Raw genomic sequence first — 18,839 nt, forward strand, 5'->3', positions numbered from 1 at the left:
CAGGTGTTACTAATGGCACCCCTGAGAGCGTCTTCCTCAGGGGGCACTGAGTTTGCGGACTTTCTGCAACAGGTTTTTTGTTTTTTTTTTTTTAAGTCCGCAAACTTGCAAACTACAACGAAAAAACCCGTAAGTGATCACAAAAAATGTGCAAGTGCGAACACCACACGAAAAAGTGCACTTAGGGGTGTGTTTGTCCTACCCCCGAAAGGGTTGGACCGTTCACCTTATCCCCCGGGGCACGAAGCTCCTGACGGGGGCAAGGTTCCCATTTGGTCCTCCTGGCCAAAAGGCCTGGTGGACCACCGTTCCTTATATCCAGCCGAAGCCGGACATCCAGTACTAGGCAAGGGGGTTCTCCCGAAGAGAAAACCCCCTAGGGATCAGGGGAGGAAGGAACCAAAAGGCCACACATCCTCCCCCTAGACTTCAGGATAGGCCCGAGGACCCACACCCTCCATCCGTGAAAAACACACACATAAGCGAAAGAAAAAAGTGACAAACGTGGGAGGTGAAATAAATTAAATAAATAGAAAATAAAAAAGTGGTACCGTGCCAAATCGTGCACAGACCAGGCCCTGAGGCCCATAGCAAAAATTGCCCTGGACTTGGCCAAAAGGCCTGGTCCTTAGGGCGCTGTGCAAAAAGAAGTGAAAAACAGTGGCCATGTGTCATCTTCACACCGTGGGGTCCCACACCCAAGTGTTACTAGTGACACTCCTGAGAGCGTCTTCCCCAGGGGGCACTGAGTTTGCGGACTTTTTGCGTCCCCAGCCCCTGGCCAGACCAAGGTAGATCCGTCCGAATCAGGAGGTACTGGGTCTTTCCAGCTTTCCCAGAGGAATTACTCCCAAGGCCCCAGAACGAATCATGGCGCTCCCTGGTTTCTGTCCCTCCGGTCCAGCCTTCCGGACCCCCATCATACCAGTGAGGGTACTATACAACAGCCATCCCCGCAAAGCTAGAATGGCCGGGAGCACCCCCACTGGACACTGATAAGAACAGATACTACACTTGATCTTAGCCAAAAGGCCGAGAAGCATCCAATCAGGCAAGCCCCTTGCACTACATGGTTGTTAGTAGATCTAAAGGAGATCCATTACATCTCAACACATTTGTATCTGATTGTAGGAAGTATTCTCAGTTTACCATTTACACAAGAACATGGAATATTTATGGCTAATTTGACAATTCTGACACCATTCCTGTGATCAGTTCCATTACTTTTATGAAAGTGACTTTCCATAATGTGCCTTGAGGAGTCTCACTTCTCAGCCTGAATCTTGATCACAGTAAATAGTACATGTCAGAAGTCTAAAGTAATTCATAAAAACCCCAATGTTCTCCTGATGTATCCCATCAGGGGGGAAACACACACTCCTCCCCCTCCATGAATGATCTCCACTCCCTGTGTGCCTCCAACCTTCATTTATAACTCAACAACCCCAACCATGGTGAGGGAGGCCTGGAGCCTTGTTCATAAACAGTGCCTGTTATGCAGATTGCCATGTATCTCAATGTGTGCAACCATCACAACATCCCATTGTCAGGAGAGGAGATCCCATGAATTCAAAATACAAATAATTCACCCGCAGGAATTATTATAAAGGTGGAAATTGACTGATGGACATAAGAATTCTATGCTGAGCCCCCCAGAAAGGAGTTATTATCTCTAGATGAACATTGAAGGCCCATAAGTTAGTATGGAATTCAGGCTAGATCAGTCCCCACCCCACCTGAACAAGACAAACCATCCTCTCCCCTTCCACTCCCCCTTACTCCCCTCCCCCCCCTTTTTTTTCTTCTTTCCTCTCCCACTAGGTATACCTCTACTAAATGTGTACAATCATCACAACATCTCATTGTCAGGAAAGTAGATCCCAGGTATTCAAAATACAAATAATACACCTGCAGGAATCTTTATAAATGTGGAAATTGATGTTATATTTCATTATTTATTCATTCATTTTTTATTATTTTATGACAAATCTCATGAATTTAAAATGTGCTTTCCCCTTATAGATTGTGAGCAATATAGACTTCAATGTGTGAAGACAACTCGGTAGTATATATACCATACAGGAGAATAATAGTTCATCTCACCGCTAACCAATAGAAATGTCAGGAAATCGTTACTAAGCTATCAATGTCCAAATCATATAAAGGGATCTCTGAACTTTTCAGTACGAGGGCCAATATCTGCGGGCTAAAAAAATATATGAGTTACAAGAGAATGGATCCATTTTCCTTTGAGTTTTTTTTGTAATTGGCACAATATGATTCACAACAGAGAAAGAACTTCACTAAAGCAAAGCAAAGACATTTCAACTAAACCTGAGCCATTAATAAAGGTCAAACAAAAATACACCCATTCTGCACTATTCTCATCAAAGTCCCCTTTGTATCAGGGTCCCCATAAGAGTTTCTTTTACACCAGAGTCCCAATCATTTTCCTGCAAAATGTCTTGATAAACTCTGGAATTCATTTTCTCATCAATGACAATGGTCTTTAGCTGACACTCTGGGATTCTTCTTTACCTCATGCAGCATTCTGCGCTGTGCTCTTGCAGTCATTTTTACAGGACGACCACGCCTAGGGAGAGTAGCAACAGTGCTAAACTTTCTCCATTTGTAGAGTCTGTCTTACCGTGGACACATGAACATCAAGGCTTTAGGAGATACTTTTGTAACCCTTTCCAGGCTTCATGCAAGTCAACAATTCTTGATCGTAGGTCTTCTGAGAGCTCTTTTCTGCGAGGCATGGTTCACATCAGACATTGCTTCTTGAAACCAGTAAACCCAAAACAGGTGTGTGTTTTTTAAGGGCAGGACAGCTGTCAGCAACACATCCAATATCATCACACTGATTGGAGTCAAGGTTGGCCCACTCCTGTCTCCAATTAGCTCTGGGAGAAGTCATTAAGCTAGGGCCTCACATACTTTTTCCTCCCTGCACTGTGAATGTTTACATATTATGTGCAATTAAACCATGCCAACATCTAATGTTTGTGTAGTATTATGTTCAGCAGACTGTGTTCTTCTATTTTTGTGACTTAGATGACGTTCAGAGCACATTTTATGCCCAATTCATGCAAAACTCCATGTAATCCCAAGGGGTTCACATACTTTTTCTTGCAAATGTACATCAGGGACCTCATCAGAATCCCATCTCACTTCAGGGTCCCTATCAGAGTCCCATCTTACATCAGGGTCCCCATCAGAGTTTTCCCTTACATCAGGGTTCCCATCAGAGCCCCTTCTTACATCACATTTCCCATCAGAGTCCCCCTTACATCAGGGTCTTCATCAGAGTCCCCTCTCACTTTAGGGTTCCCATCAGAGCCCCCTTACATCAAATGTCCCATCAAAGCCCCCTCTTACATCAAATTTCCCATCAGAGTCCCCCCTTACATCAGGGTCCCCATCAGAGCCCCATTATATCAAAGTCCCTATTAGAGCCCCCATCAGATTCCCTCTTAGTCCCCATCAGTGTCCCCTCTTACATCAAAGTCCCCTCTTACATTAGGGCCCCCATCATAGCCACTCTTACATCAGAGCGTCCATCAGAATGGCCCCTCACAGAGCAGTCCCCCCTTACATCAGGGACCCCATCAGAGCAGAGACTGTGCACATCAGCTGTGGGTCAGATAACATCTTGTAGCCAGCAGCATGTGGCCCGCGGGCTGTGGTTTGGAGACCCCTGATATAAAGTAATACCGTGAAGTACATTTTATATCGCTGCAGAATACACTATGTATCCACTACATTAACTTCAATATATAATTAGTAACAATAACCCCAAGAAATAATGTATTATATATGTACAAATAAACTCAAAATTAAGCATAAAATTGCCAACCTATAAAAATTGTGTTTAATTTGCAGAAAATGTAGAAAACTGTTGTAATTCCTACACCGTTCACCTGATTTGGATGTAAAAACCCTCAAATTAAAGCTGCCAGTGTGCATTTAAAGCACATCTTGTTTGTTTCATTTCAAATCCATTGTGGTGGTGTATAGAGCCAAAAATGTTAGAATTGTGTCGATGTCCCAATATTTATTGACCTGACTGTATGTAACATATCTGGAAAGAATTACCTATCAGAAGTGTGTGTATTCATGTACAACTCGTGATTGTCAAGGGAAGTCAGGAGCTTCAGCTAGTCACCAAACTAAAGAGATCAGATTTCTCCAGATATCACAGATTATATGAGGTGACTCTATAACCCGGCCTTGTATATTTGATAGCTCTGGAGACTCGTCTCTGTCATCTCACTAATGAGATTGCTTAATGCAATATCCTTCTTCTGGCAGTCTCAACAATGACTTATCTTTTTCTGGGGTGAAGGTAAAAAATTGTATCTCTAGATATGAAACCACCAATGACTGGTGTGTCTCACACTTTGAATGGGAGTGGTAAGCTTGCAAGCTATATACTTGGAGACCTGGTTACCAGTCCATGCACTTGAACAAGATTTCTGTACGATGATGTACTTTTAATGTATTTTAGGCATGTTATTTACCCGTGTAAGTCTTCATTGTGTCTCTCAAAAGCCCCAAGACTGTTCCTGGGCACCGCCATCTTGTGATGTCAGCAGCTCCAGCAGACCCAGAGCTGTCACTCTAGTGACACTCTATAGCAGCCTTTCTCAACATTTCCAACACAGGGGAACCATTGAAAAAAAAACTTTCCAGTATCAGGGAACCCCTGGTAAAAATGAATGTATGTACAATTCATGATACATTAGTGTGATGGTCAGTGAGAAGAATGCTTCTCAAGCCAGCCATACATGGAAAGAAATATAGCCGGTTCAGCAGAGACCAGCCGAATTTCAATCCATGTATTCACTAGCTGGTTGTACTCAAGTCGATCTATCGATCGAATTGTGTACAACCAACCTGTTGAGATTTTCCTGAATGATCAGTGCCACTATAGCCAGCAACACTGATCATTGTTTTCTGTTGGCAGTGAAGGCTCCCCACTATCAGAATACAATAGGACGGTGGGAGGATTCCCCCACCCACATTGAATGGGGGAATTAACTCTTTTTTTTTTTCCAATTATACATGGCCCTTACACATTGGGAAGAATTACCTCTTTACAGATAGCTAAAAAGATCATTGGTGTCAGTGGGAACTTACAGTTGTGCTCAAAAGTTTACATCCCCTGGCAGAAATTGTGAAATTTTGGCATTGATATTGAAAATAAGACTGATCATGCCAAAAAATGCTCTTTTATTGAAGGATGATGATCATATGAAGCCATTTATTATCAAATAGTTGTTTGGCTCCTTTTTAAATCATAATAACAGAAATCACCCAAATGGCCAGCATCAAAAGTTTCCATCCCCTGGAATGTTTGGCCTTGGTACACACACAGTGACACACAGACACAGTGACACACACACACAGTGACACACACACACAGTGACACACACACACAGTGACACACACACACACACACACACACACAGTGACACACACACGGGTTAAAATGCCAGTTAGAGGTTAATGTCCCACATATGTGGCTTTTTAAATTGCAATTAGTGTCAATGTATAAATAGTCAATGAGTTTGTTAGCTCTTACGTGGAAGCACTGACTAGGCTAGATACTAAGCCATGGGGATCAGAAAAGAGCTGTCAAAAGTCCTGCGTAACAAGGTAATGGAACTTTATAAAGATGGAAAAGGACATATAAGGATGTCCAAAGCCTTGAATATGCCAATCAGTACTGTTAAATCACCTATTAAGAAGTGGAAAGTTCAGGGATCTCGATACCAAGCTATGGTCAGGTAGACCAAGAAAGATTGCAGCCATAACTGACAGAAGAATTGTCTGGGATTCAAAGAAAAACCCACAGACAACCTCAAAAGAAAACCAGGCTGCTCTGGAAAAAGATGGTGTGGTTGTTTTTCAGGAGTACAATACGGTGATACTTGAACAAAAAGGAGCTGTTTGGTCGAGGTGCCAGAAATAAGCTTTTACTGCACCAATGCCACACAAAAGCCCGGTTACAATATGGCCGACAACACTTTGACATGCCTAACCGGGCCTTTTTGTGTTATTGATGCAGTAAAGGCTTCTTTCTGGCACCTCGACCATGCAGGTTATTTTTGTTCAAGTGTCATCATATTGTGCTCCTTCAAAACAACCACACTGTCTTTTTCCAGAACAGCCTGTATTTTTCTTGTGGTTACCTATAGGTTTCTCTTTATATCCTGAACAATTCTTCTAGAAGTTGTGGCTGCAAGCTTCTTGGTCTACCTGACCTTGGCTTGGTGTCAAGAGATCCCCGAACTTTCCACTTCTTAAAAGGTGATTTAACAGTACTGATTGGCATATTGTATTAGGTACACATTGCTAGTGCCAAGAAAATATCCCCCACACCATTACACCACCAGCCTGAACCATTGATACAAGGCAGGATGGATCCATGCTTTCATGTTGTTTACACCAAATTCTAACCCTACCATCTGAATGTAGCAGCAACCTTCCCATTCTCCTCTGATCTCTGACATCAACAAGGCATTTTCGTCCACACAACTTCCACTCACTGGATATTTTCTCTTTTTTGGACCATTCTCTATAAACCCTAGAGATGTTTGTGAGTGAAAATCCCAGTAAGATCAGCAGTTTTTGAAATACTCAGACCAGCCTGTTTGGCACCAACAACCATGCCTCATTCAAAGCTACTGAAATCCTCTTTCTTCCCCATTCTGATACTCAGTTTAAACTTCAGTAAGTTGTCTTCACCATGTCTAGATGCCTAAATGCATTGAGTCGCTGCCATGTGATTGGCTGATCAGAATTTTGTGTTACCAAGCAATTGAACAGGTGTACATAATAAAGTGGTCGGTCAGTGTATACAGTATATGGACAGATAAGAACACAACAGAACAGCCAAAAGAAAATCATACTGTACTATACATATTTTATCAGATTTATTTATATAAAATAACACATCACAAATGTACACGTTAGCTACAACTAGACAGAACATCAAGTTAATTTCTCCACTTTAATTCTAGGTTCACAAATGCAGAAAATCATGTTGCAATTTAAAAAAACTAATATGAGATCTAACCTCAAAGGCATGTCATCTTTTATGTCTGAAGATTAGTTACATCATTTCTATATGAGCAATGACAATGATTTCTTTTATCTGTACATTTACCAACTGCTGCATAGTTGACATCACATGACCACCTGAGGACTGTCACCTGCCCACAGCGGAGCTATCTTCCATTGTGTGGTAGCACGGATTACTAATTTGGCAGTGAAATTTACTGACCTGTAAAAAAAAAGAAAGCCTTTATGGATTTCTGAACATTTATATATAAAAATAAAATGAAATTCACATGAACCGCAATGCCTTCCCATCAATAAAAGTAGTAGATTCGGTCGGAGTAAAAACTGTATTGAGAAATGTATTATCTGCCACTTAATGAACATTGAGGTAAATGTGGTTCACCAAAGAATGCAATAAAGTACAATTTTCAAACAATGGTGGAGTCATAACACAGTCGCTCCGCTAAATCACTGCTGGCACCGGAGTTTCAAGAGACACAGCTGGCCTTGACACAGAGTATCCATATCATTCCAAGGAGAAGACAGTTATGTTCTTAGAGCAGATTTTGTCCAGCCAAAGTGACTTGGCAGACTGGTGCTGGATTTCACTTTCTCAGCCTATACTGAGGATATTCTGCGTGATAAGATGCAGTCATGGCGCCTGTGACATACAGAAAATACCTTTTATCTATATTGACTTCACATAAGGTAAACCTGCCATAGCAAGAATGTAGAGAGGTGACAGGGCCTCTTTATGTGGATGTGCCTGACAGGTTTGGAGAGTTTCATTATTCTACAGAAGGGGCTCATGGGATGAGCCTTTGGATGTCAAACCAAATGGGAAACAAGGAATACTTCTGTTATGTAGAAGGGGAGCTGTCCACTCTTCAACCAGTCCCAGGGTAGGGACCTGCCAGAACAGTATTCTATAGAACCCCACAGAAACCATACTACCCTTCCTGCATGTGGCGGCATCTGTAGGGTGACCCGTCCTGGCTTTACCGGTACCTGTTGACAGTCACCTGTACACCTGCTTCAGGCCTTATACCACCAGTTACCAAAGAGATACAGGGAGGGTTAGTGTTAGGGTTACAGGGAGGGTTAGTGGAAGGGTGTGTTGGGGTTACAGGAGGGCTAATGTTAGGGTGTGTTGGGGTTACAGGAGGGTTAGTGTAAGGGTGTGTTGGGGTTACAGGAGGGCTAATGTTAGGGTGTGTTGGGGTTACAGGAGGGTTAGTGGAAGGGTTTGTTGGGGTTACAGAGAGGGTTAGTGTTAGGGTTATAGGGAGGGTTAGTGTTAAGGTGTGTTGGGGTTACAGGGGGGTTAGTGTTGATCTTAGTGTTACAGGGAGGGTTAGTGTTAGGGTTACAGGGGGGGGGTTAGTGTTAGGGTGTGCTTGGGTTACAGGAGGGTTAGTGTTAGGGTGTGGTGGGGTTACAGGGCGGTGTTAGGGTGTGTTGTGGTTACAGAGGGGTTAGGGTGAGGGTGTGTTGGGGTTACAGGGAGGGTTAGTGTTAGGGTGTGTTGGGGTTACAGGGGGGTTAGTATTGATCTTAGTATTACGGGGAGGGTTAGTGTTATAGGGAGGATTAGTGTTAGGGTTATAGGGAGGGTTAGTGTAAGGATGTGTTGGGGTTACAGGAGGGGTAGTGTTGGGGTTACAGGGGGATTAGTGTTGATCTTAGTGTTACAGGGAGGGTTAGTGTTAGGGTGTGCTGGGGTTACAGGAGGGTATTGGGGTGTGTTGTGGTTACAGGGGGGTTAGTGTTAGGGTCTGTTGGGGTTACAAGGGGGTTAGTGTTAGGGTCTGTTGGGGTTACAGGGGGGTTAGTGTTAGGGTGTGTTGGGGTTACAGGAGGGTTAGTGAGTCACATGCCTGATGAAGGGGTCCTGCGAGACTCCGAAACGTTGCCTTGCTGTAACTATGTGATGGTTTATTAAAACCTTTGGACTCACATTGGTGATCCTCGGTGTGCTGGTGACATTTTTTCCTTGTTCACACAGACCGTCTCCAAGTCCAAAATCACACAGATTTACTCTCATCACAGTATTGTTTGGTTGCTCCCCAGTCTGTCCTGCACAGCAAACTGGTTCCAGGTTGGAGCATTCTCCCTAAGCAGCCTGGGAGTTTTATAGAGCCCAGAGCTCCTAACCTGCTACAGCTGAGCTCATTAAATCATCAGTGAGCTAAACAGGCTCACTACACAGCACAAAGGAGAGACAGTCAGTGTAGAGCATGAATCTGGGACAAATATACCTCCCATCCTGGACACATCCCCTAGTTCTTCCTGGCTTTCTGTCACAAGTATATGTTGTCTTTTTTTCTTCAATTATTAAAGTGTATGTTATTCCAAAAAAAATTGTTAAAAACTGTCCATTTTGGTTTTGGTTTTTGGCCAAGTGCATCCTGAATTTTCGTTTTCGTCACGAGAATTTTCATTTTGGTGCACCACTACATAAATCCCTTTGAAAGTCTGAACTAGCAATTTATTTTCAGACCTTTATTAATCTGCCGTATTGCTGTTTACGACAAAGGGAAGTTGCAGGCAGAGTGGAGTGAGTTATGAAGCTTAATAACCTTCTCGGAGCTTTTTGTTTCCCTCATTAACGTATAAGAATAGTTGGAAAACTTCCTGAGTGGAATACTGAGTGGAGAGGCATTACAAAAATGAAAACTTATTTCCTTGAATTCTGATTAGTGGGAAGATACAGCAAGCTCTTCATCTAACAACTATAACACTGCAAACAATGCTGGTTTTTACATTTATATTTTTTACATTTATATTGCTTATTTAAAAGGGTTAGTCCTTCCAAAATTGATATATTTTTTATTCTTTTACATAAAACCAGAAACCACCAAACTCTGCACTTTTGGTTTCACCTCCGATATCAATTTATCTGATGAGTACCCTCCAATTACCTTTTGGGGCGATAGTGCAGAAAATCTAACCAAATCCAATGCAATGATCCCCTGAAGACATCATAACAGACAAAGCGTGCTGGGTGGAGCCTCGCTAACTACGGCTGTTTATGTCACCTCTGGTGATGCAGGTTCCAGTGTCATGGAATGCACGGAGCCAATGGAACCCTAAGCTGAATTCTTATTATTTGCATGCTGGTGCGTTGGACTGTTTTTTAAATCTAATAAAAGCGGTATTACACTATTGGGAGTCCTCTTTTTATGATGGAGCTGCCGGGAGCTGGTGGAGAGTCGGGGGAGAGCTAGAAGGAGAAAGCTGTGGAGGCATGACACAAGCGCAAAAGACCTTCTTATGTATGTATGGGGTTCCATGAGATCTGGTGAGTGGCGCCCACTAAGGGGTGCTGGAAGATGATACACGAGCACTAGAGTGACTGGGGAACAAGTCCCTGGTTCAAGAGGACTTTATTGCAGTCACCATTATATGCATTTCAAGAGCACTTTATTTTAAGAACACTGTATTGCAGTTATGGTTATATGCATTATTTAATGAACTACAACATCTCTGAAAGATACACAAGAGAAGAATTATACCGACATTTTAGTATTGCACTTTATGAGTAATCTACCTCATTACTGTACTTTAGGATAATGCACTTTGTTTTTTTGCATGTTTGTAAAGAATTATATATGTGGAGAATTTTTTGGAGTACATTTATTGTATAAGGTTTGGGGTATTTAATCTAAATGTGCTGCACCATTTTTGGTTATGATATATTTTTTAGATGTTGGGAAGTTATACCTTTCAACAATTTTCTTGTATCTCTTTGGAGACTCTTTAGGTGAGATATCTGCCTTGTGTTCCCAGGTCTGCACAACTGCTGTAGCCATTAAAAGGCTTCCCACCCAGACCAGGATGAGTTAGAACCTGCCAACATGATTAGGAACATTCAAAACTCCAAAATGTGAAGGAACAGAGCCAGGAACTACAAAAGAGACATCCCATGGCTGGAGTAATCAAGAGATATAGGAAGTCAGTGGGCCAGTCCAACCAAAACTGGTATTTATGTTTTTGGTAAATGTTGGGGAGTTATATCCTCCAACATGTTCCTTCTATTTATTTGGATATTCTATTGGTGGACCTTCTGTCTTGTTTTCTCAGGTCTGCATAACTGCTGTAGTGGCTATAAAGCTTCCCACTCAAAACAGGATGAGCTTCATCCTGGTCAGGAACACTCTAAACTCCGAAATGTGAAGGGACAGAATTTGGAAATACACAAGACACCCCATGGGGCAGCACAGTGCCTAAATAGTTAGCACTCCCGCCTGGCTGTACTAGGGTTGTTGGTTCAAATCCCAACCATGGCACCACTTGCCTGGAGTTTGCATGTTCTCCCTTGCCTGCGTAGGCTTCCTCCGGGTACTCCGGTATCTTCCCACACTCCAAAGACATGCTGGTAGGTTACTTGGAATATGTCTAAATTAGCCCTAGTATGTATGAGTGTGAGTTAGGGACCTTAGATTGTACAACCCTTGAAAGTTAGGGATTGATGTGAATGTACAATATATATGTAAAGCGCTGCGTAAATTGACGGCGCTATATAAGTACCTGAAATAAATAAATGTCTTGAGTCATCAAGAGATATGGGAAGCCAATGGTTGAACCCCAGCCTGGAAGATTTCATCCATAATTGAAATATCATTTTTTCCCAAGCTCAGACCAGTTTTGAAAGGGCATACTGTATGCTGGCGACAAGGAGGCGACAATGTGGGAGATTGGGTAACTTACATTGTATGTGAGTGTATAAGTGTATGTAGCTTTTGGAATACAGTGTTTTCTCTTGGATCCAAAGTAGCTGCTATTCTTTCTACCCCATCCTCACACTTCGCTCTACTCACTTTGTCTATGGACACTTGCCCGGTTCAATCTAGAACTGTAGTTTCCCATATTCTGATGTTGGCTTGTCTAACTATGACTTATAACTAGAAATCAATGAACTCCTAATATATTAACTCCTAATAGATCCATAGAGTTCATTTCCATTTTACCTATGAGATGTTCCTTGTGTTTAGTAACCAAGGCCTTAAGGCTTTTAATGCTAAGTGGTCAATTTGGGACCATATGTTTAATGTTATAGGAAAGTAGAGAAAATTGTGGACTCGCTAAAGCTCCTTTATCGGATGTTTCATGACCAATGGTGCTTGTTGAAAGGGTTTTCCTTATTCTTTTCTTTAGGTTGTTTGTGTAAACTGCGCAATTTACTTTTGATATGCTATACTGTACAACTGAGATAGCTGTACATCCCTTAGATAACCTAGTTTACCACAGATATGAGTATTGTCTACAATTTTTGTATCATTCCTTTGGTTTTGAAGATTTTGATGGATAATGCTGTCTGTACCTATGATTTAATAATAAAAACTACTTAAAAGTGTGTGTTGTGTTGGTGGTGCTGAGTGGAGGTTCTTCACCATTCAGACATTGATCATATCATCAATCAGACCCCAGTCAGTGACCCATACTGTATAACCAGTTGCTTCCTGCACAGACCTGCGAACACAGCGTTTGGCAGAGGCAAGTCTTCCAGAACCAACTTTCTTGCAGATCCGAGACCTCCTAGGACCGTATGCCTACAGCCTCAATGGCAGCTGATGCTGGCACACTCACCTTTTACCGTCTCCTGCTTGTAACTATTGGTACTTAACAATATAGTAAAAAATTAAATTTATACAACTGGGACCTAGATTAATCTAAATTCTTAAACCATTGACAACCGCTTGTGGTCCAAAAACACCAGGCTGGCACATCCATCAGGTTTCCGTTATTTTGTCCACCCCGTCTATATGTACACATATTACAGCTGACAATCTCTTATCTGTTGATAATAATAGTGTTCCTGAACACTCAGGCACCATATTTCTTTCTATCTCACTTAAATACTCAGATATCTAATTCTGCCTATACAGAGCCTTGAAAACATACAGATAAACCAAAATTATAGGGAAATGTGTGCCTGGCTCCCTCAGGCTTTTACCTCATTTTCCCATTAGGAAATGTGGTCTTGTTAATGCAGCTTCCTATCAGCATTTTCGTGGCACGGGGAAGATGAGTGAGACATCGGCCTCAAGAGCTGGAGAAACATACAATGGATAGGAAGACTCTGCTTCTCCAGCATTATCGCTTCAATTTATCAACCAGAACAGCTCTATTTTCATAAAACTGTATGGAACGGGGAGACCAGAAATCCCAACTAACAAAAGATTGGGTATATAATACTGTGTTGCGTCTAACTCAGCCTTTCCTAAACCAGGGTTTCGGGGGAATCCAGAGGTTCCTTTAGAGCAGTAGTCTCCAAACTGTGGCCCGGAGTGAATGTAGCCCTTTGCTTGCTTTCATCCCGCCCTTGGGGCACTACTCCATCCAGTAACTCAACAATGGGACATCATTTCTGCCACTGACACCAACAATAGGGCGCAATTCCTCTCACTGACACAAATGATAGTCTACAATTCCACCCAATCACACCAATGATGGGGCACTATTCTTCCTAATGACATGAACGACGGGGCGCTATTCCTTCCACTGACACCTACAGTGGGGCACAAATCCTCCTAAACACACAAAGGATGGGGCACAATTTCTCCCACTGACACCAACAATGGGGCACAATTCCTCCCAAAGACACCAACAGTGGGGCACTATTCCTTCCACTGACACCTACAGTGAGGCACAATTTCTCTCACTGACACCAATGTTAGATACAATTCCTTCCAATGACACCAACCATGAGGCACTATTTCTCCAATTAACATCAATGATGGGGCACTGTTCCTCCCAATGAGACCAACGGCAGGCCACTAGTCCTCCCACTGACACCAATGATGGGGCAAAATTCCTCCTACTGACACCAACATTAGGGCACAATTCCTCCCACTGACACAAATGTTGGGGCACAAGCCGTTCCACTGACACAAATTATGTGGCACTGTTCCTCCCGCTGACACTACTGATGAGACACTATTCCTCCCACTGACACCAAAGATGGGGCATTATTCCTCCCACTGACACCAAAGATGGGTCACTGTTCCTCCCACTGACACCAATGATGGGGTACTATTCCTCCCACCAACACCAATGATGTGGCTTTATTGCTCCCAATGACACCAATGATAGGGCACTATTCCTCCCCTAGTTCCAAAGATTTAGCATTATTTACTCCCAGTGAAGCCAGGACATTTTCTTCTTTGACTTCCTACAGTCTGCCCCCCTTAAGTCTGAAGGACAGTAAACTGGCCCTTTGTTTAGAGAGTTTGGAGACCCCTGCTTTAGAGGTTACTAGGGGGTTCCTTGAGAAGAGAGTAGTGGCAGATTGCGTACACTGACCACCAACGTAAGAAGTGACTTTTACACCGACCACCACCGACAATTACTATTTTTGCTTTAATTTCCTAATTAACCCCTTGCTGACCATGTAATGCGGAGCAAAGAAAGGGGCTCAGCATCCATAGAGGTCTGAGGAGAGCATGCTAACTGCACTTCAAGCACCCTGACCAAGCTGTCAGTGACAGCTCTTGATCAAGGCTGCTAACTAATAGCCATCGGTCTCCCAATCATGTGATCACTGTGGGAGCCAATCACAACATGCCGCCTCCTGGGCATTGAAGCCCAGTTAAAGGGTCACCAGCACAGCTTCTGTATCAGATGACTGCTGTGATTGGCTCCCACACTGGTCACGAGATCAGAAGCCTGTCCTGCTGGCTCCCAGTCAGCAGCTTTGAGTCAGTATGATCAAAGAATGCTGTCAACCTCAGACCGGCGTGGATGCATATGTAAGAGGTATAGAAAATAGGCAGCCCCATAAAATTAAAATCCAAAGCCTAATACCTAATATAACAGTAATCTATCTTTGTCAATAGAAGATACTAGTGATTGCATTTTTATTGTACCATCACAAGAGGGCAGAACTACTTCCTGTGATAATAGGAAGACACAGAAGTAGGAACTAAAAAGCTAACACTTTGTTTCCTACAAGACAGTGATTACAGTGAACATATCCAGTCACATGTAATTAAGGGTTTTCTGTGTTTGTTACAGGTAAGCAGGAGGCTGTTTAACATGATAAATAGGACAAAATGACTTAACATGTACCCTGGTGATCAGTGAATGCCGCTGTTACTATTATGCAATCAGATTACTTGTAGCATAAATGTGAATATATATTGCAGCTATGTGATTTGGCGCTAAGATACAGGGAATGTGATTTCTCTATTGTAATACGCTATTGTTATGCAGAATAGGTCACTAGCATATCTGCAGAGGTCTAGATATTCAATATTGCGATTAAAGGTGTTTATTAATGTATATGAAAATACTTATTAATGTATATGGAAATATTTAGTAATGTATATGGAAATATTTAGTAATGTATAGAGGACAGTGATTACAGTGAACATATCCAGTCACATGTAATTAAGGGTTTTCTGTGTTTGTTACAGCCATTCCTAATAAAACACTTCTGGTTTCACCCGACCCATCCTTCGCACAGTTGAATTATTTACCGTATGTGCAACAAAATTGGCGCCCAACGTGGGGCCGGGTGAAAGGCACGCCGAAAGGTCACGGAAGTGAAAAGGAGTGACTACGCTGTCCGTGGTGAAGTTACAGAAAAACATTAGGAGTATGGATATCGAAAAGTTGCAAGACGAAATCAGTGGACACCTGATTCACATGACAGTCGATGATCTCATGGAGACTTGCCAGTTTATAAAGGCCTCCGAAGCAAGTATGGCAAAAGGAAAAACCCGGCGCCATTACATGCGGATAGTGAATGAGGTGTTAGATGAACTGGTAGAGACTGAAAGTGAAGAAGTGGTGACACAATTTCTGCAGGCAACCAAGAAATTCATTGGTGAGTTAGAGAAGAGAGATAACATGGAAGCACCAAGCGATAGTGGCAAAGACCTTCAGGCAGAACAACAGTTAAAGGATTTAAAACAGCAATACTACAGTATACAGGAAAAACTTCAAGAAACGGCCAAGATGATAGAGGGACAGATGAAAGAACTTAGCACTAAAGACAAAGACTCAAAAGGAAGTTCTGCAAATCAAGACCCTAATCTAGTTGCTCAGAGACTTTCCCATACTAACTTGCCAGAAGTTACAATCAGAAAGGACTTTAAAATTGCTGGTCAGATAGGTGAAAAGGAACAGAAAGATAAGCTGTCCTATACTAACCTCATGTACCAGATTGACATGGGACTGCAAAAGGGGTATCCCGAGTCAGAGCTTGTGGAAGCTGTGGTGAAAGCCATTAGTCCTGGGTCAAGTCTCAGAGGCATGCTAGAGCTGAAGAGTGGACTGACCCTAGTGCCACTCAAGAGAATCCTAAAAAGCCATTATAAAGAGGAAAATGCTTCCGAACTATACCAACAATTGATCAATATATCACAGAATAGTAAAGAGACTCCCCAGAACTTCCTATTTAGGGCCATTGCATTGAAGGACCGTTTGCTGTTCGTTTCACAAGGGGAAGGTTCAGATGAACACTTTGGCACTGAATTTATACAAAAGAAATTCTTAAGGTCAGTGGGCACTGGACTGAGAAGTGACCATATCAAGTTTCAACTAAAACAACACTTGGACGATCCTACAGTCTCAGATGAGTTGCTCATAGAGAAGATGAATGAGGCTACAAACATGGAGATGGAAAGGGAGCAGAAACAAAAGAAATCTGAGCACAGTAACCTGACGAAGGGAAGAGAGTGCCAGGCCAACATCCTCCATTGTTCTCACGTACCAGGCACCATCCCTTTGCTTCCATCACAAACAAGTAGTCTGGCAATCCAACAGCCTTCAAAGAGTAACTCTGACCTTGAAAAGATTGTAATACAGTTGCAACAAGAAATATTCGATATGAAAACACTTCTCCAAGATTCGAGAACTCGACAAGAACATGGCTTTGGAGGACCTAGAACAACTGTTGGACGAGGGACAGGGACTTGTCAATCTTGTGAAAAGACTGATCAGAGAACTGCATGTGACCATTGCTTTAACTTTGGTCGAGCTGGACATAGGGCGAGACAATGTAGAGCGGCCAAACAAAATCAGTTAAACGGGAGAAGGTTGCTGTTAAGGGACCGACAGTAACCTGTGCCAGAACCAAACCTGCGTCCCAAAGTGCAAATCATGTCAGTAGTAAAGAAACCAGTCCCCAACCTACCATCAGAGCTCTGGCTGGAAAGTTAAACGCAGGCTACTGGAGGAAAACGTCAACCTGCCCTGCTCAAAGTCTATCCCCGACAGCTGAAAAATTGCCAACCAATGTGAATGGCATCACTTTGAAAAAGCACAACAAGCTACTGGGTCTTATTGGAAAGAGATGCCTTGTGAACTGTGAAATGGACAACACTCCTGTCCAGGCCTTATGGGATACTGGCTCTCAGGTTAGCATTATCAATGAGGGCTGGAGACAGCGAGTACTGCCACACACTGTGCTCCGATCGTTTGAAGAACTGCTGGGACCAGGGGTACTCCAAGGGAAAGCAAATGAGACAGAGATTCCGTTCTCAGGTTGGATTGAGGTAACCTTTCAGCTTACATCGAGCAGTAATACTACCAAACAGTTATTAGTACCACTAGTAGTCTCTGAGGATGAGAAAGTGGCTGAGAAGCCAATTATCGGCTATAATATAATTGAAGAAACATTCAAAGAGACAGTTGCTGATGGGAAGAAAGTTATCCCAGGTTTTGTGGACATATTAAGAACAGCTTTGGAACTGCCAACCCCCAAAGCAGAAGTCCTTGTAAGCTTACTACAAGCCAACTGTAGGGAAACCAGTGGTGCTATCGTAAAGACTGGTACTGAGAACCAAAGAATCCCTGCAAATACTGTAACATACATCCGGTGTAGTGCTCACACCAAACCGTCCTTGCAGGCTCAGACAGTTTTGTTTACACCGAGTGAGGCTTATCACCTGCCGGATGGACTGCATATTGGTGAGACACTAGTCTCATTTCAAAGAGGACAATTCTCCAAACTGACCATTCCAGTTTGGAATACAACTAAACGGGACATTGTGTTACCAGGTCAAACAAAGATTGGAGGTGTAGAGCCCATAAAAACAACATATCTGGCTCAAGTACAATTGAAACAATCAGCAAATGTGTTTACTAATTCGGTGACCTCTGAACCACAGACACTCAAGGTAGGACCAAAAGGGAAAATTGGAAATCCAAATGAGACTTATCCGCGGGTGGGGGATGATAATCATGAGTGCTGGGACCCGCCAGTGCCTTTGAAACACCTCCTTCCTGAAGATCAACAAATCGTCAAAGAAATGCTAAGGGAAGAATGCAATGCTTTTGCCAAAGATGACTCTGATGTAGGATGTATTCCTTCTTTACAGTTACAGATTCGTCTCAAAGACAGTACACCAGTCACGAGAACTTACATGTCTGTGCCGAAACCACTGCACCAAGAAGTTAAGGAATATCTGCAGGATCTGATAAATCGAGGATGGATTGCAGAATCAAAATCATCATATTCCTCACCCATTGTGTGCGTAAGAAAGAAAGATGGCAGTTTAAGACTGTGTTGCGATTATAGAGAGTTGAACCAGAAGTCCATTCCTGACCGTCATCCAATTCCTAGAATCCAAGACATGCTGGACAGTCTAGGAGGAAGTTCATGGTTTTCTGTGCTAGACCAGGGGAAAGCATACCATCAAGGATTTATGGAAGAAGCCAGTCGACCATTGACAGCATTCATTACACCTTGGGGTTTGTATGAATGGATCCGAATACCCTTTGGTCTGAGCTCTGCACCAGCCGAATTCCAACGCAGTATGGAG

General features: G+C 42.8%; 1 long non-coding RNA gene and 1 pseudogene across 1 annotated transcript in view; both read right to left on the reverse strand.

The window, feature by feature from the left end:
- Positions 1–928: 928 nt before the first annotated feature.
- On the reverse strand, positions 929–1,044 carry LOC149435083 (U2 spliceosomal RNA; annotated as a pseudogene).
- A 5,910-nt stretch (positions 1,045–6,954) lies between these two features.
- Positions 6,955–18,839, reverse strand: part of LOC149435084 (uncharacterized) — a 60,550-nt gene continuing 48,665 nt past the window's right edge. The window contains exon 3 of the long non-coding RNA XR_016308560.1: positions 6,955–7,291. This is a non-coding gene — a long non-coding RNA (uncharacterized LOC149435084). The remainder of the gene's footprint in view (positions 7,292–18,839) is intronic.

Source organism: Staurois parvus, unplaced genomic scaffold (genome assembly GCF_062004578.1).
Source record: "Staurois parvus isolate SC_StPar_1 unplaced genomic scaffold, SC_StPar_1.0 ptg001615l, whole genome shotgun sequence".
Taxonomy (NCBI): domain Eukaryota; kingdom Metazoa; phylum Chordata; class Amphibia; order Anura; family Ranidae; genus Staurois; species Staurois parvus.